Raw genomic sequence first — 19909 nt, forward strand, 5'->3', positions numbered from 1 at the left:
TGTCAAGGTTGGGCCATTTGCCTTTCCTACTGACTTTGTAGTGCTGGAAATGGAGGAGCACAAGAGTGCAACTCTCATTCTAGGAAGACCTTTCCTAGCAACTGGCCGAACCCTCATTGATGTCCAAAAAGGGGAAGTAACCTTGAGAGTCAATGAGGAGGAGTTCAAGTTGAATGTTGTTAAAGCCATGCAACATCCAGACACCCCAAATGACTGCATGAGTGTTGATATTATTGACTCTCTGGTAAGAGAGGTCAATATGGCTGAGAGTCTCGAATCAGAGCTAGAGGACATCTTTAAAGATGTTCAGCCTGATCTGGAGGAATCAGAGAGAATAATAGAACCTCTGAAAATCCCTCAAGAAGAGGAGAAACCTCCAAAACCCGAACTCAAACCATTACCACCATCCCTGAAATATGCATTTATGGGAGAAGGTGAAACCTTTCCTGTAATTATAAGCTCTACCTTAGAGCCACAGGAAGAGGAAGCACTAATTCAAGTGCTAAGGACGCACAAGACAGCCCTTGGGTGGTCCATTAGTGATCTTAAGGGCATTAGCCCAGCCAGATGCATGCACAAAATCTTGCTGGAGGATGACGCCAAGCCAGTGGTTCAACCACAAAGGCGGCTGAATCCAGCTATGAAAGAAGTGGTGCAGAAAGAGGTCACTAAATTACTAGAGGCTGGGATCATTTATCCTATTTCTGACGGCCCCTGGGTGAGCCCTGTCCAAGTTGTCCCTAAGAAAGGTGGCATGACAGTGGTTCATAATGAAAAAAATGAACTGGTTCTGGTGCGCGAAATTGTGAACAATACTTTTTCACAACTCTCATAATCCCCGATAATGGCTCCAAGAACGTGGAAGCTCAGTACCATGGCATTACACAACTTCGCACAACTAACCAGCAAGTGCACTGGGTCGTCCAAGTAATAAACCTTACGTGAGTAAGGGTCGATCCCACGGAGATTGTTAGTATTGAAGCAAGCTATGGTCATCTTGTAAATCTTAGTCAGGCAAACTCAAATGATAATGGTGATGAACGAAAATAACACAAGGATAAAGATAGAGATACTTATGTAATTCATTGGTAGGAACTTCAGATAAGCGTACGAAGATGCCTTCCCTTCCGTCTCTCTGCTTTCCTACTGCCTTCATCCAATCCTTCTTACTCCTTTCCATGGCAAGCTTAAGCAAGGGTTTCACCGTTGTCAGTGGCTACATCCCATCCTCTCAGTGAAAGCGATTGCATATGCTCTGTCACAGCATAGCGGAATTCATCTGTCGGTTCTCAATCAGGCCGGAATAGAATCCAGTGATTCTTTTGCGTCTGTCACTAACGCCCCGCCCTCAGGAGTTTGAAGCACGTCACAGTCATTCAGTCATTGAATCCTACTCAGAATACCACAGACAAGGTTAGACCTTCCGGATTCTCTTGAATGCCGCCATCAGTTCTCACCTATACCACGAAGACTCTGATCTCACGGAATGGTTGGCTCGGTTGTCAGGCGAGCACTCGGTTGTCAGGCGATCAACCATGCATCGTGCAATCAGGAATCCAAGAGATATTCACTATGGCCTTAGTTGCTTGTAGAACAAGAGTGGTTGTCAGTCACTTTGTTCATGGGTGAGAATGGTGATGGGCGTCAATCATCACCTTCATCAGATTGAAGAACAAGTGATATCTTGGATAAAGAACAAGCGGAATTGAATGGAAGAACAATAGTAATTGCATTAATACTCGAGGTACAGCAGAGCTCCACACCTTAATCTATGGTGTGTAGAAACTCCACCGTTGAAAATACATAAGCATAAGGTCTAGGCATGGCCGAATGGCCAGCCTCCCAAGGATCTAAGATAGCATACAAAATGAAGATAGCTACCAAAGTCTTCTAATACAATAGTAAAAGGTCCTACTTATAAGAACTAGTAGCCTAAGGTGTACAGAAATGAGTAAATGACATAAAAATCCTCTTCCGGACCCACTTGGTGTGTGCTTGGGCTGAGCAATGAAGCAAATTTTGTGCAGAGACTCTTCTTGGAGTTAAACGCCAGCTTTAGTGCCAGTTTGGGCGTTTAACTCCCATTTGGGTGCCAGTTCCAGCGTTTAACGCTGGGATTTCTTGAGGTGACTTTGAACGCCGGTTTGGGCCATCAAATCTTGGGCAAAGTATGGACTATCATATATTGCTGGAAAGCCCAGGATGTCTACTTTCCAACGCCGTTGAGAGCGCGCCAATTGGGCTTCTGTAGCTCCAGAAAATCCACTTCGAGTGCAGGGAGGTCAGAATCCAACAGCATCTGCAGTCCTTTTTGGTCTCTAAATCAGATTTTTGCTCAGGTCCCTCAATTTCAGCCAGAAAATACCTGAAATCACAGAAAAACACACAAACTCATAGTAAAGTCCAGAAAAGAGAATTTTAACTAAAAACTAATAAAAATATACTAAAAACTAACTATATCATACCAAAAACATACTAAAAACAATGCCAAAAAGTATACAAATTATCCGCTCATCACAACACCAAACTTAAATTGTTGCTTGTCCCCAAGCAACTGAAAATCAAATAAGATAAAAAGAAGAGAATATGCAATGAATTTCAAAAACATCTGTGAAGATCAGTATTAATTAGATGAGCGGGGTTTTTAACTTTTTGCCTCTGAATAGTTTTGGCATCTCACTCTATCCTTTGAAATTCAGAATGATTGGCTTCTTTAGGAACTTAGAATCCAGATAGTGTTAATGATTCTCCTAGTAAAGTATGATGATTCTTGAACATAGCTATTTATTGAGTCTTGGCTGTGGCCCAAAGCACTCTGTCTTCCAGTATTACCACCGGATACATACATGCCACAGACACATAATTGGGTGAACCTTTTCAGATTGTGACTCAGCTTTGCTAAAGTCCCCAATTAGAGGTGTCCAGGGTTCTTAAGCACACTCTTATTTGCCTTGGATCACAACTCTTATTTCTATATATATATATTTTTTTTTCGTTTTTTTTTTCGAATATAAATGCTTTTTCTTGCTTCAAGAATCATTTTAATGATTTTTCAGATCCTCAGTAACATGTCTCCTTTTTCATCATTCTTTCAAGAGCCAACATTCATAAACCACAAATTCAAGATATATATGCACTGTTTAAGCATACATTCAGAGAACAAAAATATTGCCACCACATCAAAATAATTAAACTGTTATAAAATTCAAAATTCATGCACTTCTTTTTCTTTTTCAATTAAACACATTTTTATTCAAGAAAGGTGATGGATTCATAGGACATTCATAACTTTAAGGCATAGACACTAAGACACTAATGATCACAAGACACAAACATGGATAAACATAAGCATAAAATTCGAAAAACAGAAGAATAAAGAACAAGGAAATCAAAGAACGGGTCCACCTTAGTGATGGCGGCTCTTTCTTGCTCTTGAAGATCCTATGGAATGCTTGAGCTCCTCAATGTCTCTTCCTTGTCTTTGTTGCTCCTCCCTCATGATTCTTTGATCCTCTCTAATCTCATGAAGGATGATGGAGTGTTCTTGATGCTCCACCCTTAATTGTCCCATGTTAGAACTCAACTCTCCTAGGGAGGTGTTTAGTTGCTTCCAATAGTTTTGTGGAGGAAAATTCATCCCTTGAGGAATCTCAGGGATCTCATGATGAGTGGGATCTCTTGTGTACTCCATCCTTTTCTTGGTGATGGGCTTGTCCTCATCAATGGGGATGTCTCCCTCTATGTCAACTCCAACTGAATAACAGAGGTGACAGATGAGATGAGGAAAGGCTAACCTTGCCAAGGTGGAGGTCTTGTCCGCCACCTTATAGAGTTCTTGGGCTATAACCTCATGAACCTCTATTTCTTCTCCAATCATGATGCTATGGATCATGATAGCCCGGTCTATGGTAACTTCGGACCGGTTGCTAGTGGGAATGATTGAGCGTTGTATGAACTCTAATCATCCTCTAGCCACGGGCTTGAGGTCATGCCTTCTCAATTGAACCGGCTTTCCTCTTGAATCTTGCTTCCATTGTGCGCCCTCTTCACATATGACTGTGAGGACTTGGTCCAACCTTTGATCAAAGTTGACCCTTCTAGTGTAAGGATGCTCATCTCCTTGCATCATAGGCAAGTTGAACGCCACCCTCACACTCTCCGGACTAAAATCCAAGTATTTCCCCCGAACCATAGTAAGATAATTCTTTGGATTCGGGTTCACACTTTGGTCATGGTTCTTGGTGATCCATGCATTGGCATAGAACTCTTGAACCATCAAGATTCTGACTTGTTGAATGGGGTTGGCAAGAACTTCCCAACCTCTTCTTCGGATCTCATGTCGGATTTCCGGGTATTCACCCTTTTTGAGTGAAAAGGGGACCTCGGGGATCACCTTCTTCAAGGCCACAACTTCATAGAAGTGGTCTTGATGCACCCTTGAGATGAATCTATCCATCTCCCATGACTCGGAGGTGGAAGCTTTTGCCTTCCCTTTCCTCTTTCTAGAGGTTTCTCCGGCCTTGGATGCCATAATGGTTATGGAAAAACGAAAAAGCAACGCTTTTACCACACCAAACTTAAAATGTTTGCTCGTCCTCGAGCAAAAGAAGAAAGAAGGGAGTAGAAGAAGAAGAAATGAGGAAGAGGGAGATGGTGGTGTTTTCGGCCAAAGAGGGGGAGAAGTGGTGTTTAGGTTGTGTGAAAATGAAGGGATTGAAGAAGGGTATATATAGGGGCGAGGGGGGTAAAAGGTTCGGCCATTTGAAGGGTGAGGTTGGTGGGGATTTATGAAGGATGGATGTGAGTGGTGAAGAGAAAGATGGGATTTGATAGGTGAAGGGTTTTTGGGGAAGAGGTGTTGAGGTGATTGGTGAATGGGGGAAGAAGAGAGAGAGTGATGGTAGGGTCCTGTGGGGTCCACAGATCCTGTGGTGTCAAGGAAAAGGCATCCTTGCACCAAATGGCATCAAAATCCACGTTTTGAGCCATTTCTGGCGTTAAACGCCGGGCTGATGCCCATTCCTGGCGTTTAACGCCGGGTTCTTGCCCTTTACTGGCGTTTAACGCCAGTCTGGTGCCCCTTTCTGGCGTTAAACGCCCAGAATGGTGCCAGACTGGGCGTTAAACGCCCAACTGCTAGGCTGACTGGCGTTTAAACGCCAGCAGCATCTTCCTCCAGGGTGTGCTGTTTTTCTTCCTGTTTTTCATTTTGTTTTTGCTTTTTTCATTGTTTTTGTGACTTCTTATGATCATCAACCTACAAAAAAAGATAAAATAACAAAAGAAAATAATTAATTATAAAACATTGGGTTGCCTCCCAACAAGCGCTTCTTTATTGTCATTAGCTTGACAGAGGACTCTCATGGAGCCTCAGAAATGTTCAGAACCGTGTTGGAACCACCCAACACCAAACTTAGAGTTTGAATGTGGGGGTTCAACACCAAACTTAGAGTTTGGTTGTGGCCTCCCAACACCAAACTTAGAGTTTGACTGTGGGGGCTCTGTTTGGCTCTGTTTTGAGAGAAGCTCTTCATGCTTCCTCTCCATGATGACAGAGGGATATCCTTGGGCCTTAAACACCAAGGATTCTTCATTCACTTGAATGATCAACTCTCCTCTATCAACATCAATCACAGCCTTTGCTGTGGCTAGGAAGGGTCTGCCAAGGATGATGGATTCATCCATGCATTTCCCAGTCTCTAGGACTATGAAGTCAGTAGGGATGTAATGGTCTTCAACTTTAACCAGAACATCCTCTACAAGTCCATAGGCTTGTTTTCTTGAGTTGTCTGCCATCTCTAGTGAGATTTTTGCAGCTTGCACCTCAAAGATTCCTAAATTCTCCATTACAGAGAGGGGCATGAGGTTCACACTTGACCCTAAGTCACACAAGGCCTTCTTGAAGGTCATGGTGCCTATGGTACAAGGTATAGAAAACTTCCCAGGATCCTGCCTCTTTTGAGGTAAATGCTGCCTAGACAAGTTATCCAGTTCTTTGGTGAGCAAAGGGGGTTCATCCTCCCAAGTCTCATTTCCAAATAACTTGTCATTTAGCTTCATGATTGCTCCAAGGTATTTAGCAACTTGCTTCTCAGTGACATACTCATCCTCTTCAGAGGAAGAATACTCATCAGAGCTCATGAATGGCAGAAGTAAGTCCAATGGAATCTCTATGGTCTCAGTTTGAGCCTCAGATTCCCATGGTTCCTCATTGGGGAACTCATTGGAGTTCAGTGGGCGTCCAGTGAGGCCTTCCTCAGTGGCGTTCACTGCCTCTCCTTCCTCCCAGAATTCGGCCATATTGATGGCCTTGCACTCTCATTTTGGATTTTCTTCAGTATTGCTTGGGAGAGTGCTTGGAGGAAGTTCAGTAATTTTCTTGCTCAGCTGACCCACTTGTCCTTCCAAATTCCTAATGGAAGATCTAGTTTCAGTCATGAAACTTTGAGTGGTTTTGATTAGATCAGAGACCATGGTTGCCAAGTCAGAATTATTCTGCTTAGAACTCTCTGTCTGTTGCTGAGAAGATGATGGAAAAGGCTTGCTATTGCTAAACCTATTTCTTCCACCATTATTGTTATTGAAACCTTGTTGAGGTCTCTGTTAATCCTTCCATGAAAGATTTGGATGATTCCTCCATGAAGGATTGTAGGTGTTTCCATGGGATTCTCCCATGTAATTCACCTCTTCCATTGAAGGGTTCTCAGGATCAGAAGCTTCTTCCTCAGATGAAGCTTCCTTAGTACTGCTTGGTGCATTTTGCATTCCAGACAGACTTTGAGAAATCATATTGACTTGTTGGGTCAATATTTTGTTCTGAGCCAATATGGCATTCAGAGTGTCAATCTCAAGAACTCCTTTCTTCTGACTAGTCCCATTGTTCACAGGATTTCTTTCAGAAGTGTACATGAACTGGTTATTTGCAACCATTTCAATCAGTTCTTGAGCTTCAGTAGGCGTCTTCTTCAGATGAAGAGATCCTCCAGAAGAGCTATCCAAAGACATCTTGGACAGTTCAGAGAGACCATCATAGAAAATACCTATGATGCTCCATTCAGAAAGCATATCAGTGGGACACTTTCTGATCAATTGTTTGTATCTTTCCCAAGCTTCATAGAGGGATTCTCCTTCCTTCTGTCTGAAGGTTTGGACTTCCACTCTAAGCTTACTCAATTTTTGAGGTAGAAAGAACTTTGCCAAGAAGGCATTGACTAGCTTTTCCCAAGAGTCCAGGCTTTCTTTAGGTTGAGAATCCAACCATGTTCTAGCTCTGTCTCTTACAGCAAAAGGGAATAGCATCAGTCTGTAGACCTCAGGGTCAACCCCATTAGTCTTGACTGTGTCACAGATTTGCAAGAACTCAGCTAAAAACTGATGAGGATCTTCCAATGGAAGTCCATGGAACTTGCAATTCTGTTGCATTAGAGAAACTAATTGAGGCTTAAGCTCAAAGTTGTTTGCTCCAATGGCAGGGATAGAGATGCTTCTCCCATAGAAGTCGGGAGTAGGTGCAGTAAAGTCACCCAGCACCTTCCTTGCATTGTTGGCATTGTTGTTGTTTTCGGCTGCCATTTGTCCTTCTTCTTTGAAGAATTTGGTTAGGTGCTCTAAAGAGAGTTGTGCCTTGGCTTCTCTTCGCTTTCTCTTTAAGGTCCTTTCAGGTTCAGGATCAGCCTCAACAAGAATGCCTTTGTCTTTGCTCCTGCTCATAAGAAAGAGAAGAGAACAAGAAAATATGGAATCCTCTATGTCACAGTATAGAGATTCCTTGAGGTGTCAGAGGAAGAAAAATGGAAGACAGAGGTAGAAAATTCGAACTTATCAAAGAAGATGGAGTTCGAATTTTGCATTAAGGAATAGTGTTAGTCCATAAATAGAAGGATGTGAGAAGGAGGGAAGTAATTTTCGAAAATTAAGTGAAAAATTTTGAAAACATTTTTGAAAAACATTACTTAATTTTCGAAAATGAAAATGGAAAAGAAATCAAGTGATTTTTGGAAAAGATTTTGAAATTAGAAATCAAAAGGATTTGATTGAAAACTATTTTGAAAAAGATGTGGTTAAGAAGATATGATTGATTTTAAAAAAATGTGATTGAGAAGATATGATTTGAAAAACATTTTAAAAAGATTTGATTTGAAAATAATTTGAAAAGATATGATTTTAAAAATTAATGACTTGCCTAACAAGAAAAGATATGATTCAAACATAAAACCTTCCTCAACAGAAAAGGCAAAAAATGTTCAATCAAATCATTAATTGTTAGTAAGTATCTTTGAAAAAGGAAAGAAATTGATTTTGAAAACATTTGATTGAAAAGATATGATTTGAAAAAGATTTGATTTTGAAAAACTTTGAAAACTTAGAAAAAAATTTGATTTGAAAACAAAATCTTCCCTTCTAGCCATCCTGGCGTTAAACGCCCAGAATGGTATCCATTCTGGCGTTTAACGCCCAAAATGCTACCCTTTTGGGCGTTAAACGCCCAACCAGGTACCCTGGCTGGCGTTTAAACGCCAGTCTGTCCTTCTTCACTGGGCGTTTTGAACGCCCAGCTTTTTCTGTGCAATTCCTCTGCTGTATGTTCTGAATCTTCAATTCTCTGTATTATTGACTTGAAAAGACACAAATTAAAATTTTTTTTGGATTTTTAATAATAAGGAAAAATCAAAATGCAACAAGAATCAAATAACAATGCATGCAAGACACCAAACTTAGCAGTTTGTATACTACTGTCACTAACAAAATGAAAATGCATATGAGACACACAAAATAATCAAGTCAATAGAATTCAAAGATTAGAGCAAGTAAATCCTCAAGAACATCTTGAAGATCACCAAGATACATGAATGAATGCATGCAATTGACACCAAACTTAAGATGAGACACTAGACTCAAACAAGAAATATTTTTGGATTTTATGATTTTGTAAATTTTTTTTGTGTTTTTCGAAAATTAAGTGAAAAAAGATATCAAAATTCTTAATGAGAATTCCAGGAATCAGTGCAATGCTAGTCTAAGACTCCGGTCCAGGAATTAGACATGGCTTCACAGCCAGCCAAGCTCTCAAAGAAAGCTTCGGTCCAAAACACTAGACATGACCAAAGGTCAGCCAAGCCTTAGCAGATCACTGCTCCAAAAGCAAGATTGATAAGAAATCAACAAGCTCTTGTGGTGATAAGCTGAAACCTCGGTCCAATGAAATTAGACATGGCTTCTCAGCCAGCCAGATTTCAACAAATCATCATGAAACTCTAGAATTCATCTTCAAGAATTTCGAAAAAAATAAACACCTAATCTAAGCAACAAGATGAACCGTCAGTTGTCCAGCCTGAACAATCCCGGGCAATAACACCAAAAACTTGATGTTGTTGCCGGATCTTGGCACTGATGTTACCAAAGGCTTGCTCAAAACTAGAACAATCCCCGGTAACGGCGCCAAAAACTTGGTGTGCGAAATTGTGAACAATACTTTTTCACAACTCTCATAATCCCCGGTAATGGCTCCAAGAACGTGGAAGCTCAGTACCATGGCATTACACAACTTCGCACAACTAACCAGCAAGTGCACTGGGTCGTCCAAGTAATAAACCTTACGTGAGTAAGGGTCGATCCCACGGAGATTGTTAGTATTGAAGCAAGCTATGGTCATCTTGTAAATCTTAGTCAGGCAAACTCAAATGATAATGGTGATGAACGAAAATAACACAAGGATAAAGATAGAGATACTTATGTAATTCATTGGTAGGAACTTTAGATAAGCGTACGAAGATGCCTTCCCTTCCGTCTCTCTGCTTTCCTACTGCCTTCATCCAATCCTTCTTACTCCTTTCCATGGCAAGCTTAAGCAAGGGTTTCACCGTTGTCAGTGGCTACCTCCCATTCTCTCAGTGAAAGCGATTGCATATGCTCTGTCATAGCATAGCGGAATTCATCTGTCGGTTCTCAATCAGGCCGGAATAGAATCCAGTGATTCTTTTGCGTCTGTCACTAACGCCCCGCCCTCAGGAGTTTGAAGCACGTCACAGTCATTCAGTCATTGAATCCTACTCAGAATACCACAGACAAGGTTAGACCTTCCGGATTCTCTTGAATGCCGCCATCAGTTCTCGCCTATACCACGAAGACTCTGATCTCACGGAATGGTTGGCTCGGTTGTCAGGCGAGCACTCGGTTGTCAGGCGATCAACCATGCATCGTGCAATCAGGAATCCAAGAGATATTCACTATGGCCTTAGTTGCTTGTAGAACAAGAGTGGTTGTCAGTCACTTTGTTCATGGGTGAGAATGGTGATGGGCGTCAATCATCACCTTCATCAGATTGAAGAACAAGTGATATCTTGGATAAAGAACAAGCGGAATTGAATGGAAGAACAATAGTAATTGCATTAATACTCGAGGTACAGCAGAGCTCCACACCTTAATCTATGGTGTGTAGAAACTCCACTGTTGAAAATACATAAGCATAAGGTCTAGGCATGGCCGAATGGCCAGCCTCCCAAGGATCTAAGATAGCATACAAAATGAAGATAGCTACCAAAGTCTTCTAATACAATAGTAAAAGGTCCTACTTATAAGAACTAGTAGCCTAAGGTGTACAGAAATGAGTAAATGACATAAAAATCCTCTTCCGGGCCCACTTGGTGTGTGCTTGGGCTGAGCAATGAAGCAAATTTCGTGCAGAGACTCTTCTTGGAGTTAAACGCCAGCTTTAGTGCCAGTTTGGGCGTTTAACTCCCATTTGGGTGCCAGTTCCAGCGTTTAACGCTGGGATTTCTTGAGGTGACTTTGAACGCCGGTTTGGGCCATCAAATCTTGGGCAAAGTATGGACTATCATATATTGCTGGAAAGCCCAGGATGTCTACTTTCCAACGCCGTTGAGAGCGCGCCAATTGGGCTTCTGTAGCTCCAGAAAATCCACTTCGAGTGCAGGGAGGTCAGAATCCAACAGCATCTGCAGTCCTTTTTGGTCTCTAAATCAGATTTTTGCTCAGGTCCCTCAATTTTAGCCAGAAAATACCTGAAATCACAGAAAAACACACAAACTCATAGTAAAGTCCAGAAAAGAGAATTTTAACTAAAAACTAATAAAAATATACTAAAAACTAACTATATCATACCAAAAACATACTAAAAACAATGCCAAAAAGTATACAAATTATCCGCTCATCAGGTTCCTACAAGGACAGTTACAGGGTGGCGTATGTGCATTGATTACAGAAGGCTCAATACAGCCACCAGAAAGGATCATTTTCCTTTACCATTCATAGACCAGATGCTAGAAAGACTAGCAGGTCATGAATACTACTGCTTCCTGGATGGATATTCAGGTTATAATCAAATTGCAGTAGATCCCCAGGATCAGGAGAAAATGGCATTCACATGCCCATCTGGAGTATTTGCATACAGAAGGATGCCATTTGGCCTGTGCAATGCACCTGCAACCTTTCAGAGGTGCATGCTCTCAATTTTCTCTGATATGGTGGAAAAATTCCTGGAAGTCTTCATGGATGACTTCTCAGTATTTGGAGACTCATTTAGCTCCTGCCTTAACCATTTAGCACTTGTTCTGAAAAGATGCCAAGAGACTAACCTGGTTTTAAACTGGGAAAAATGTCACTTTATGGTGACCGAAGGAATTGTCCTTGGGCACAAAATTTCAAACAAAGGAATAGAGGTGGATCAAGCTAAGGTAGAAGTAATTGAAAAATTACCACCACCTGCTAATGTCAAGGCAATCAGAAGCTTTCTAGGGCATGCAGGATTCTATAGGAGGTTCATAAAGGATTTTTCAAAAATCGCCAAACCTCTGAGCAACCTGCTAGCTGCTGACACGCCATTTATCTTTGATAAAGAGTGTCTGCAAGCATTTGAGACTCTGAAAGCTAAATTGGTTACTGCACCAATCATCTCTGCACCAGACTGGACATTATCATTTGAATTGATGTGTGATGCCAGTGACCATGCAATTGGTGCAGTGTTGGGACAAAGGCATGACAAGCTTCTGCACGTCATTTACTATGCCAGCCATGTTCTAAATGATGCACAGAAGAATTACACAACCACAGAAAAAGAGCTACTAGCCGTGGTTTACGCCATTGACAAATTCAGATCCTATTTAGTAGGATCAAAAGTGATTGTGTACACTGATCATGCTGCTCTTAAATATCTACTCACAAAGCAGGATTCAAAACCCAGACTCATCAGATGGGTGTTGCTTCTGCAAGAGTTTGATATAGAAATAAGAGACAGAAAAGGGACAGAGAATCAAGTGGCAGATCACCTGTCCCGAATAGAACCAGTAAAAGGGACGTTCCTCCCTCTCACTGAGATCTCTGAAACCTTTCCGGATGAGCACCTGTTTGCCGTCCAGGAAGTGCCATGGTTTGCAGACATTGCAAACTACAAGGCAGTGAGATTCATACCCAAAGAGTACAGTAGGGTGCAATCAAAGAAATTAATCACAGATGCAAAATACTATCTTTGGGATGAACCATATCTCTTCAAGAGATGTGCAGACGGATTAATCCGTAGATGTGTGCCTAAAGAGGAAGCACAGAAGATCCTTTGGCATTGCCATGGATCACAGTATGGAGGACATTTTGGAAGTGAGCAAACAGCCACAAGAGTCCTCCAAAGTGGCTTCTACTGGCCTACTCTCTATAAAGATTCCCGAACGTTTGTGCTTAATTGTGACAGTTGCCAAAGATCAGGCAACCTACCTCACAGTTATGCCATGCCTCAACAAGGAATCTTGGAGATTGAGTTGTTTGATGTATGGGGCATTGACTTCATGGGACCTTTCCCACCATCATACTCAAACACTTATATTTTGGGGGCAGTGGATTACGTATCCAAATGGGTGGAGGCTATTGCAACACCCACTAATGACACTAAAACAGTGTTAAAATTCCTCCAGAAACATATCTTCAGCAGATTTGGTATCCCCAGAGTGTTAATCAGTGATGAGGGCACTCATTTCTGCAATAAACAGCTTTACTCTGCTCTGGTACGTTATGGAGTGAGCCACAGGATAGCTACTCCATATCACCCATAAACTAATGGGCAAGCTGAAGTCTCAAATAGAGAACTCAAAAGAATCCTGGAACGGACTGTAATTAACCGTAGAAAGGATTGGGCAAGAAGCTTGGATGATGCTCTGTGGGCATACAGAACAGCATTCAAGACCCCTATAGGGACCTCTCCATACCAGCTTGTGTATGGAAAGGCATGTCACTTGCTAGTAGAATTGGAACACAAGGCCTACTGGGCAACCAGATTCCTGAACCTTGATGCCAAGTTAGCTGGAGAAAAACGATTGCTCCAGTTAAATGAGCTAGAGGAATTTAGACTCAATGCTTTCGAGAATGCAAAAATTTACAAGGAGAAAGCAAAAAGATGGCATGATAGGAAATTGTCATCCAGAGTCTTTGAGCCGGGGCAGAAAGTTCTGCTATTTAATTCTAGGCTCAAATTATTCCCCGGGAAATTAAAATCCCGGTGGAGAGGTCCATATGTAATTACAAGTGTATCACCATATGGATACGTAGAGCTTCAGGATAATGAATCCAACAAAAAGTTCATTGTTAATGGACAGAGAGTTAAACATTATCTTGAAAGCAATCTTGAGCAAGAATGCTCAAAACTGAGACTTGATTAAAAGCTCAGTAATAGTCCAGCTAATGACATTAAAGAAGCGCTTGCTGGGAGGCAACCCAGCCATTCACAAAATTTAATTTTATTTGTTTTTTCTAATTGATCAAGTTTTACAGGTAGATGCTACAGTATCTTCAAAAGGTGAAATAGCAATTGGTTGAAGTCACAAAGTTACAAGGAAAATTGGAAGCTTACTAGCGTGAAAAAGCCAGTAAGAAATACTTTGGGCGTTGAACGCCCAAAAGAAGCACCCTCTGGGCGTTTAACGCCAGTAAGGGTAGTCATCTGGGCGTTAAACGCCAGAAAGGAGCATCTTCTGGGCGTTAAACGCCAGAAAGAAGCACCAGATGGGCGTTGAACGCCCAGGAGAAGCAACATTTGGGCGTTAAACGCCCAAAACATGCATCATGTGGGCGTTTAACGCCAGGATGGTGGGAGGAGGTACAATTTCGTTTTTAATCCTAAATTTTTTAATTTTTATGTTTCAATTCATGATTTCTCACATAAACATGTTCCAAAATTTTTAATCCTAATTTCTAAAAACACTAATTTCTAAAATCCCTTTTTCAAAAATATCAAATATATCTTAATTCATAAACCCAAATCTTTTTCCAATCCAAATCTTTTTCAAATCTTTTTCAACTCATCATATCTTTTGGATTTCGAAATTGCCTCTCCCTCTATTCCTCTCCTGTCCTTTCTTTTGCTTGAGGACAAGCAAACCTCTAAGTTTGGTGTGAGTTGCCATGATCACTGAGCTAAAACTCATCAAGATCATGGCACCTAAGGGAACAAGAAGAGCAAGGATGTGAACTTAAGGGAGCTGAAGCGTCAGATATTAACTCTTGAAGGCACCCTACAGACTAAAGGAACACCCACTTCCCAAAATACAGGTTGTTAAGTTCTAATTCTAGCTTTAACTCTGTGATAGTATTATTATAGGATTTTACCTTAGAAGTTATATAGGAGTAGTAGTAATTAGCATATCTATTTTGGTTTTATTTCCAATTAAGTTATAATTTATTTTTCCCATCATCATCAAACATGAATAAAATAGTAGATTTGTAGAATAAAGAGGCAATTTAATTTTTTTCGAGTTCTTAATAAGGAAAATTCTAATTATTTATATGTGGTGGCAATACTTTTTGTCTTCTGAATGAATGCTTGAACAGTGCATATTTTTGATCTTGTTGTTTATGAATGTTAAAATTGTTGGTTCTTGAAAGAATGATGAACAAAGAGAAATGTTATTGATGATCTGAAAAATTATGAAATTGATTCTTGAAGCAAGAAAAAGCAGTGAAAAAGCAAAAGCTTGTGAAAAAAAAAGTGGCGAAAAAAAATAGAAAGAAAAAGAAAAAAGCAAGCAGAAAAAGCCAATAGCCCTTAAAACCAAAAGGCAAGGGTAAAAAGGATCCAAGGCTTTGAGCATCAATGGATAGGAGGGCCCAAGGAAATAAAATCCAGGCCTAAGCGGCTAAATCAAGCTGTCCCTAACCATGTGCTTGTGTCATGAAGGTCCAAGTGAAAAGCTTGAGACTGAGTGGTTAAAGTCGTGATCCAAAGCAAAAAGAGTGTGCTTAAGAGCTCTGGACACCTCTAACTGGGGACTCTAGCAAAGCTGAGTCACAATCTGAAAAGGTTCACCCAGTTATGTGTCTGTGGCATTTGTGTATCCGGTGGTAATACTGGAAAACAAAGTGCTTAGGGCCACGGCCAAGACTCATAAAAGTAGCTGTGTTCAAGAATCAACATACTTAACTAGGAAAATCAATAATACTATCTGACTTCTGAGTTCCTATGGATGCCAATCATTCTGAATTTCAAAGGATAAAGTGAGATGCCAAAACTGTTTGGAAGCAAAAAGCTACTAGCCCCGCTCATCTAATTAGAATCTGAGCTTCACTTAAAACTCTGAGATATTATTGCTTCTTGATTTCTTTTTATCCTCTTTTATTCATCTAGTTACTTGAGGACAAGCAACAGTTTAAGTTTGGTGTTGTGATGAGCGGATATTTTATACGCTTTTTGGGGGTAATTTCATGTAGATTTTAGTATGTTTTAATTAGTTTTTAGTAGAATATTATTAGTTTTTAGGCAAAAATTATATTTCTAGACTTTACTATGAGTGTGTGTATTTTTCTGTGATTTCAGGTATTTTCTGGCTGAAATTGAGGGAGTTGAGCAAAAATCTGAGTTAGGCTGAAAAAGGACTGCTGATGCTGTTGGATCCTGACCTCCCTGCACTCGAAATGGATTTTCTGGAGCTACAGGAGTCCAATTGGCGCGCTCTCAACGGCGTTAGAAAGTAGACATCCAGGGCTTTCCAGCAATATATAATAGTCCATACTTTGCGCGAAGATAGACGACGTAACTTGGCGTTGAACGCCAAGTTCATGCTGCTGTCTGGAGTTAAACGCCAGAAAAACGTCATGATCCGGAGTTGAACGCCCAAAACACGTCATAACCTGGAGTTTAACGCCAAGAAAGGCCTCTACTCGTGGATAGCTTTAGTCTCAGCCCCAGCACACACCAAGTGGGCCTCAGAAGTGGATTTCTGCACCAAATATCTTAGTTTATTCATTTTCTGTAAACCTAGGTTACTAGTTTACTATTTAAACAACTTTTAGAGACTTATCTTGTACCTCATGACATTTTCAGATCTGAATTACATACTTTGTGACGGCATGAGTCTCTAAACTCCATTGTTGGGGGTGAGGAGCTCTGCAGCGTCTCGATGAATTAATGCAATTGTTTCTATTTCACTCAAACGTGTGTATGGTCCGATCTAAGATGTTTATTCGCGCTTAATTGTGAAAGAGGTGATGATTCGTGACACTCATCATCTCTCTCAATCTATGAACGTGTGTCTGACAAACACCTCCGTTTTACATCAGACTGAATGAACTTCTCTTAGATTCCCCAACAGAATCTTCGCGGTATAAGCCGGATTGATGGCGGCATTCATGAGAATCCGGAAAGTCTAAACCTTGTCTGTGGTATTCCGAGTAGGATTTTGGGATTGAATGACTGTGACGAGTTTCAAACTCCTGAAGGCTGGGCGTTAGTGACAGACGCAAAAGAATCAATGGATTCTATTCCAACCTGATTGAGAACCGACAGATGATTAGCCGTGCTGTGACAGAGCATAGGAACGTTTTCACTGAGGGGATGGGAAGTAGCCACTGACAATGGTGACGCCCTACATGCAGCTTGCCGTAGACGTGCTTTACAAACAATTGAGTTAAATATTACATTGCAGGAATTCAGAGGACAAAGCATCTCCAAAACTCCAACATATTCCCCATTACTGCACAACAAGTAACGCTATTATTCTCTATTATTTTAACTTACAATTTTAAATACTTTGACTTCTTACAATTAAATCCAAATCACCTTATTGACTTCCTGACTAAGATCAATAAAATAAACATTGATTGCTTCATACCAATAATCTCCGTGGGATCGACCCTTACTCACGTAAGGTATTACTTGGACGACCCAGTGCACTTGCTGGTTAGTTGTGCGAATCACAAATTCGTGCACCACTTCTTATGGGTCAAAATTATTGTTGAGACTTTAGAATTTAACATGGTCATTGTATGTACAAAAGGAAGAAAAAAGAATAAGTAATCTTATGAAATAGAGGAAAAAGATTCTACACAAGTTCTAATTAATAAAATAGTAAAATTATAATATAAAATTTCAAGACAAATATCTCAAAAAAGAAATTAAAAATAATAGATTCTTCTTCTCTTTTACACCATTTTATATTTTTATGAGATCTATTACAACTTTATTCCAACAGATCATTCAAATATTTTCCAAAATCAATAGCAATCCAAGCATATCAAGCATCAAAAAGTTTTTAATAACTTGTTTAATCTTTTGGTATGCATCCGAAATTCAACAAAAAAATAATATGAAATTGTTATTAAGACAAGAAAGTAAATATATACAGTATTATTATGCTAATTTGTTTACAATAATGTAACTAATTATTTATTAAGATATTTTATAACAAAATTATCTTAAATTTTATGAACTTGCTTGATTGTTCACAAATATATTTGTTTGAAGAAATAATAGTTCTTATTAGATATAAATAATCTTAATAATGTTAAACACCAACAAAAAAATTCATCATGTTAAATAATATATAGCTATCACTTTACAAATAATTAAAAAAATTTACCATTAATAACTTATTAAAATCATGATCATCTTCTTAGAGATATTGAATCATATAGTTTGACCTGTATAACAAGAAAAGGAGAACAATTTAATTATAAGAGTTAAAATAATCTAAAATAAAACAGAAATAAATATAAAAAAATTATAGATATTCTAAGTACTCAACATTGTATTCTTACCACCTACTCTATTTTACTACTTAATTTATAATCTATAATTTTTGTGCCATTTTTTTTTCAACTCACACATAGCATTATTTAATAAATTGCTAAACTACAACTTTTGACTCTTCTTTTTGTTTTTAGGTTGCTTTAAAACCCAATTTTTTAGGTGCCTTCTAAAATTCTTCACACCATTTTTTCATTTCAAACTTTTGACTTGTAAGAGTTGAAGGTTTGTACATAGAATTGGGGGAGAAGAATTAGCATTATTGATTTCTAATCCTATGTTAGTTTGCAGATATCATCAACTTTTTTACTTAACTCCTCCACAGATTTTTCCATAAAGAACGTGCTTCTTTAGAGGCTCGTGTCACTGTTCTTACTAATTTAGGATAGATTTGCTTAAACTATTGTGTGCTAGTAAGACAAATATCTTCTTCAATGATTCTTCCATGCATATCTTTTACTAATTCACCTATTGCTCCTCTTGTCCACCTTTTCAAAATATACTGATCAGACAGTAATTTAATGTCTTTAACATCTAAAACCTTGATTGCATGACAACACAAAATATCAAAAATCTCAAACTTTTTACAATTACATGAAATTGAACTCAAGGAAGGATCAAATATTACTTTAAACTCTTTATTCTCATTGCACAATGCAACCAAATATTCATAAACAGAGTTTTTTTTCATTTATTTCTCTTATGCAAGCTACAGAATATTTGTCATACTTCTCTTGAAAAAGATCAAATAATGGTAAGATATATACTTCTAAAATCTGTTGCAATAATGGTGAACTTACCATCTTCAACCTGAATAACTTTTGTCTGGATTGAAATTCACCATGTAGCTATTGTATCTCTTATCATTGCAAACCTTCTAAAGTGATTGAAAAATTGAATTATATTCGGGTTTGGTTTCATACAATTTTTAATGTTTGTCACTACAAAAAACAAAAATCTGGTAAAAATGACGGTTTTTTTTTGTATTTACAGCGATTTGAACCGTCATTATTACAAAAAATTGCGGTTTTAGAAAGCGACATAATTCTGGGTGCTATTCTAGTTATTACGATAGTTTTTTGAAAACTGCAACAATTTATTAGGTTAAAACGATTATTTTCGGATAGGTTAAAACGACAATTTAAACCGCCATTATTTTCAAATAAAACAGCATTTTCTAGTTAGTTAAAATGACAGTTTGAACCACCGTTATTTTCAGGGTAAAAACAGCATTTTTGGTTGGTTAAAATGACATTTTTGAACCGCCATTTTTCCTTGACAGAGTGATATTTTAGTTGTTTAAAATAGAATTTTTTAACCGCCATTTTTACCGGGTCAAAACAACATTTTTGTGGTTAAAATAGTATTTTTGAACCATTATTTTTACCCTAACAGTAGCATTTTTATTAGTTAAAATGGTGTTTGAAACTACCTTTTTACCGGGTCAAAATAGCGTTTCATGTTATTTAAAATGACAGTTATAAAACATTTTTTTACCGGATAAAAGTAACATTTTTTATCGTTTAGAAAGACAATTTTTACCATCGTTTTTATCGCGTTAAACAAATACTTTTTTAATTACAATTTTACAATAAAAAAATCATAATTCACAAATAAAATATTATATAACTCATAAATAAAATATTAAACATAATATATAATTTTTTAGTATTGGAAATCAAAAGTAATAACCCCTATACAAATAAAATATCAAACATAACATGTGGAATAATAATCAACAATGTTATTAAATCTATTTTCTAACTCTTTTGACAATAGAAGAATCTCACTCTCTTGATCACCCTCAATTAACAATGTTGTTAAATCTGTGGCTGTTTCATATGATAAACTCTTATCCTGCACAAAACTGTATCCTATTCCACTAGATTA

At 38.8% G+C, this 19909-nt stretch overlaps 1 non-coding gene across 1 annotated transcript; it reads left to right on the forward strand.

The window, feature by feature from the left end:
• The first annotated feature begins 7059 nt into the window (after positions 1 to 7059).
• Positions 7060 to 7167, forward strand: LOC112799028 (small nucleolar RNA R71). The gene has a single exon (XR_003200617.1). It is a non-coding gene; the product is annotated as a small nucleolar RNA R71 (small nucleolar RNA).
• The last annotated feature ends 12742 nt before the right edge of the window (positions 7168 to 19909 follow it).

This window comes from Arachis hypogaea, chromosome 4 (genome assembly GCF_003086295.3).
Source record: "Arachis hypogaea cultivar Tifrunner chromosome 4, arahy.Tifrunner.gnm2.J5K5, whole genome shotgun sequence".
NCBI lineage: Eukaryota > Viridiplantae > Streptophyta > Magnoliopsida > Fabales > Fabaceae > Arachis > Arachis hypogaea.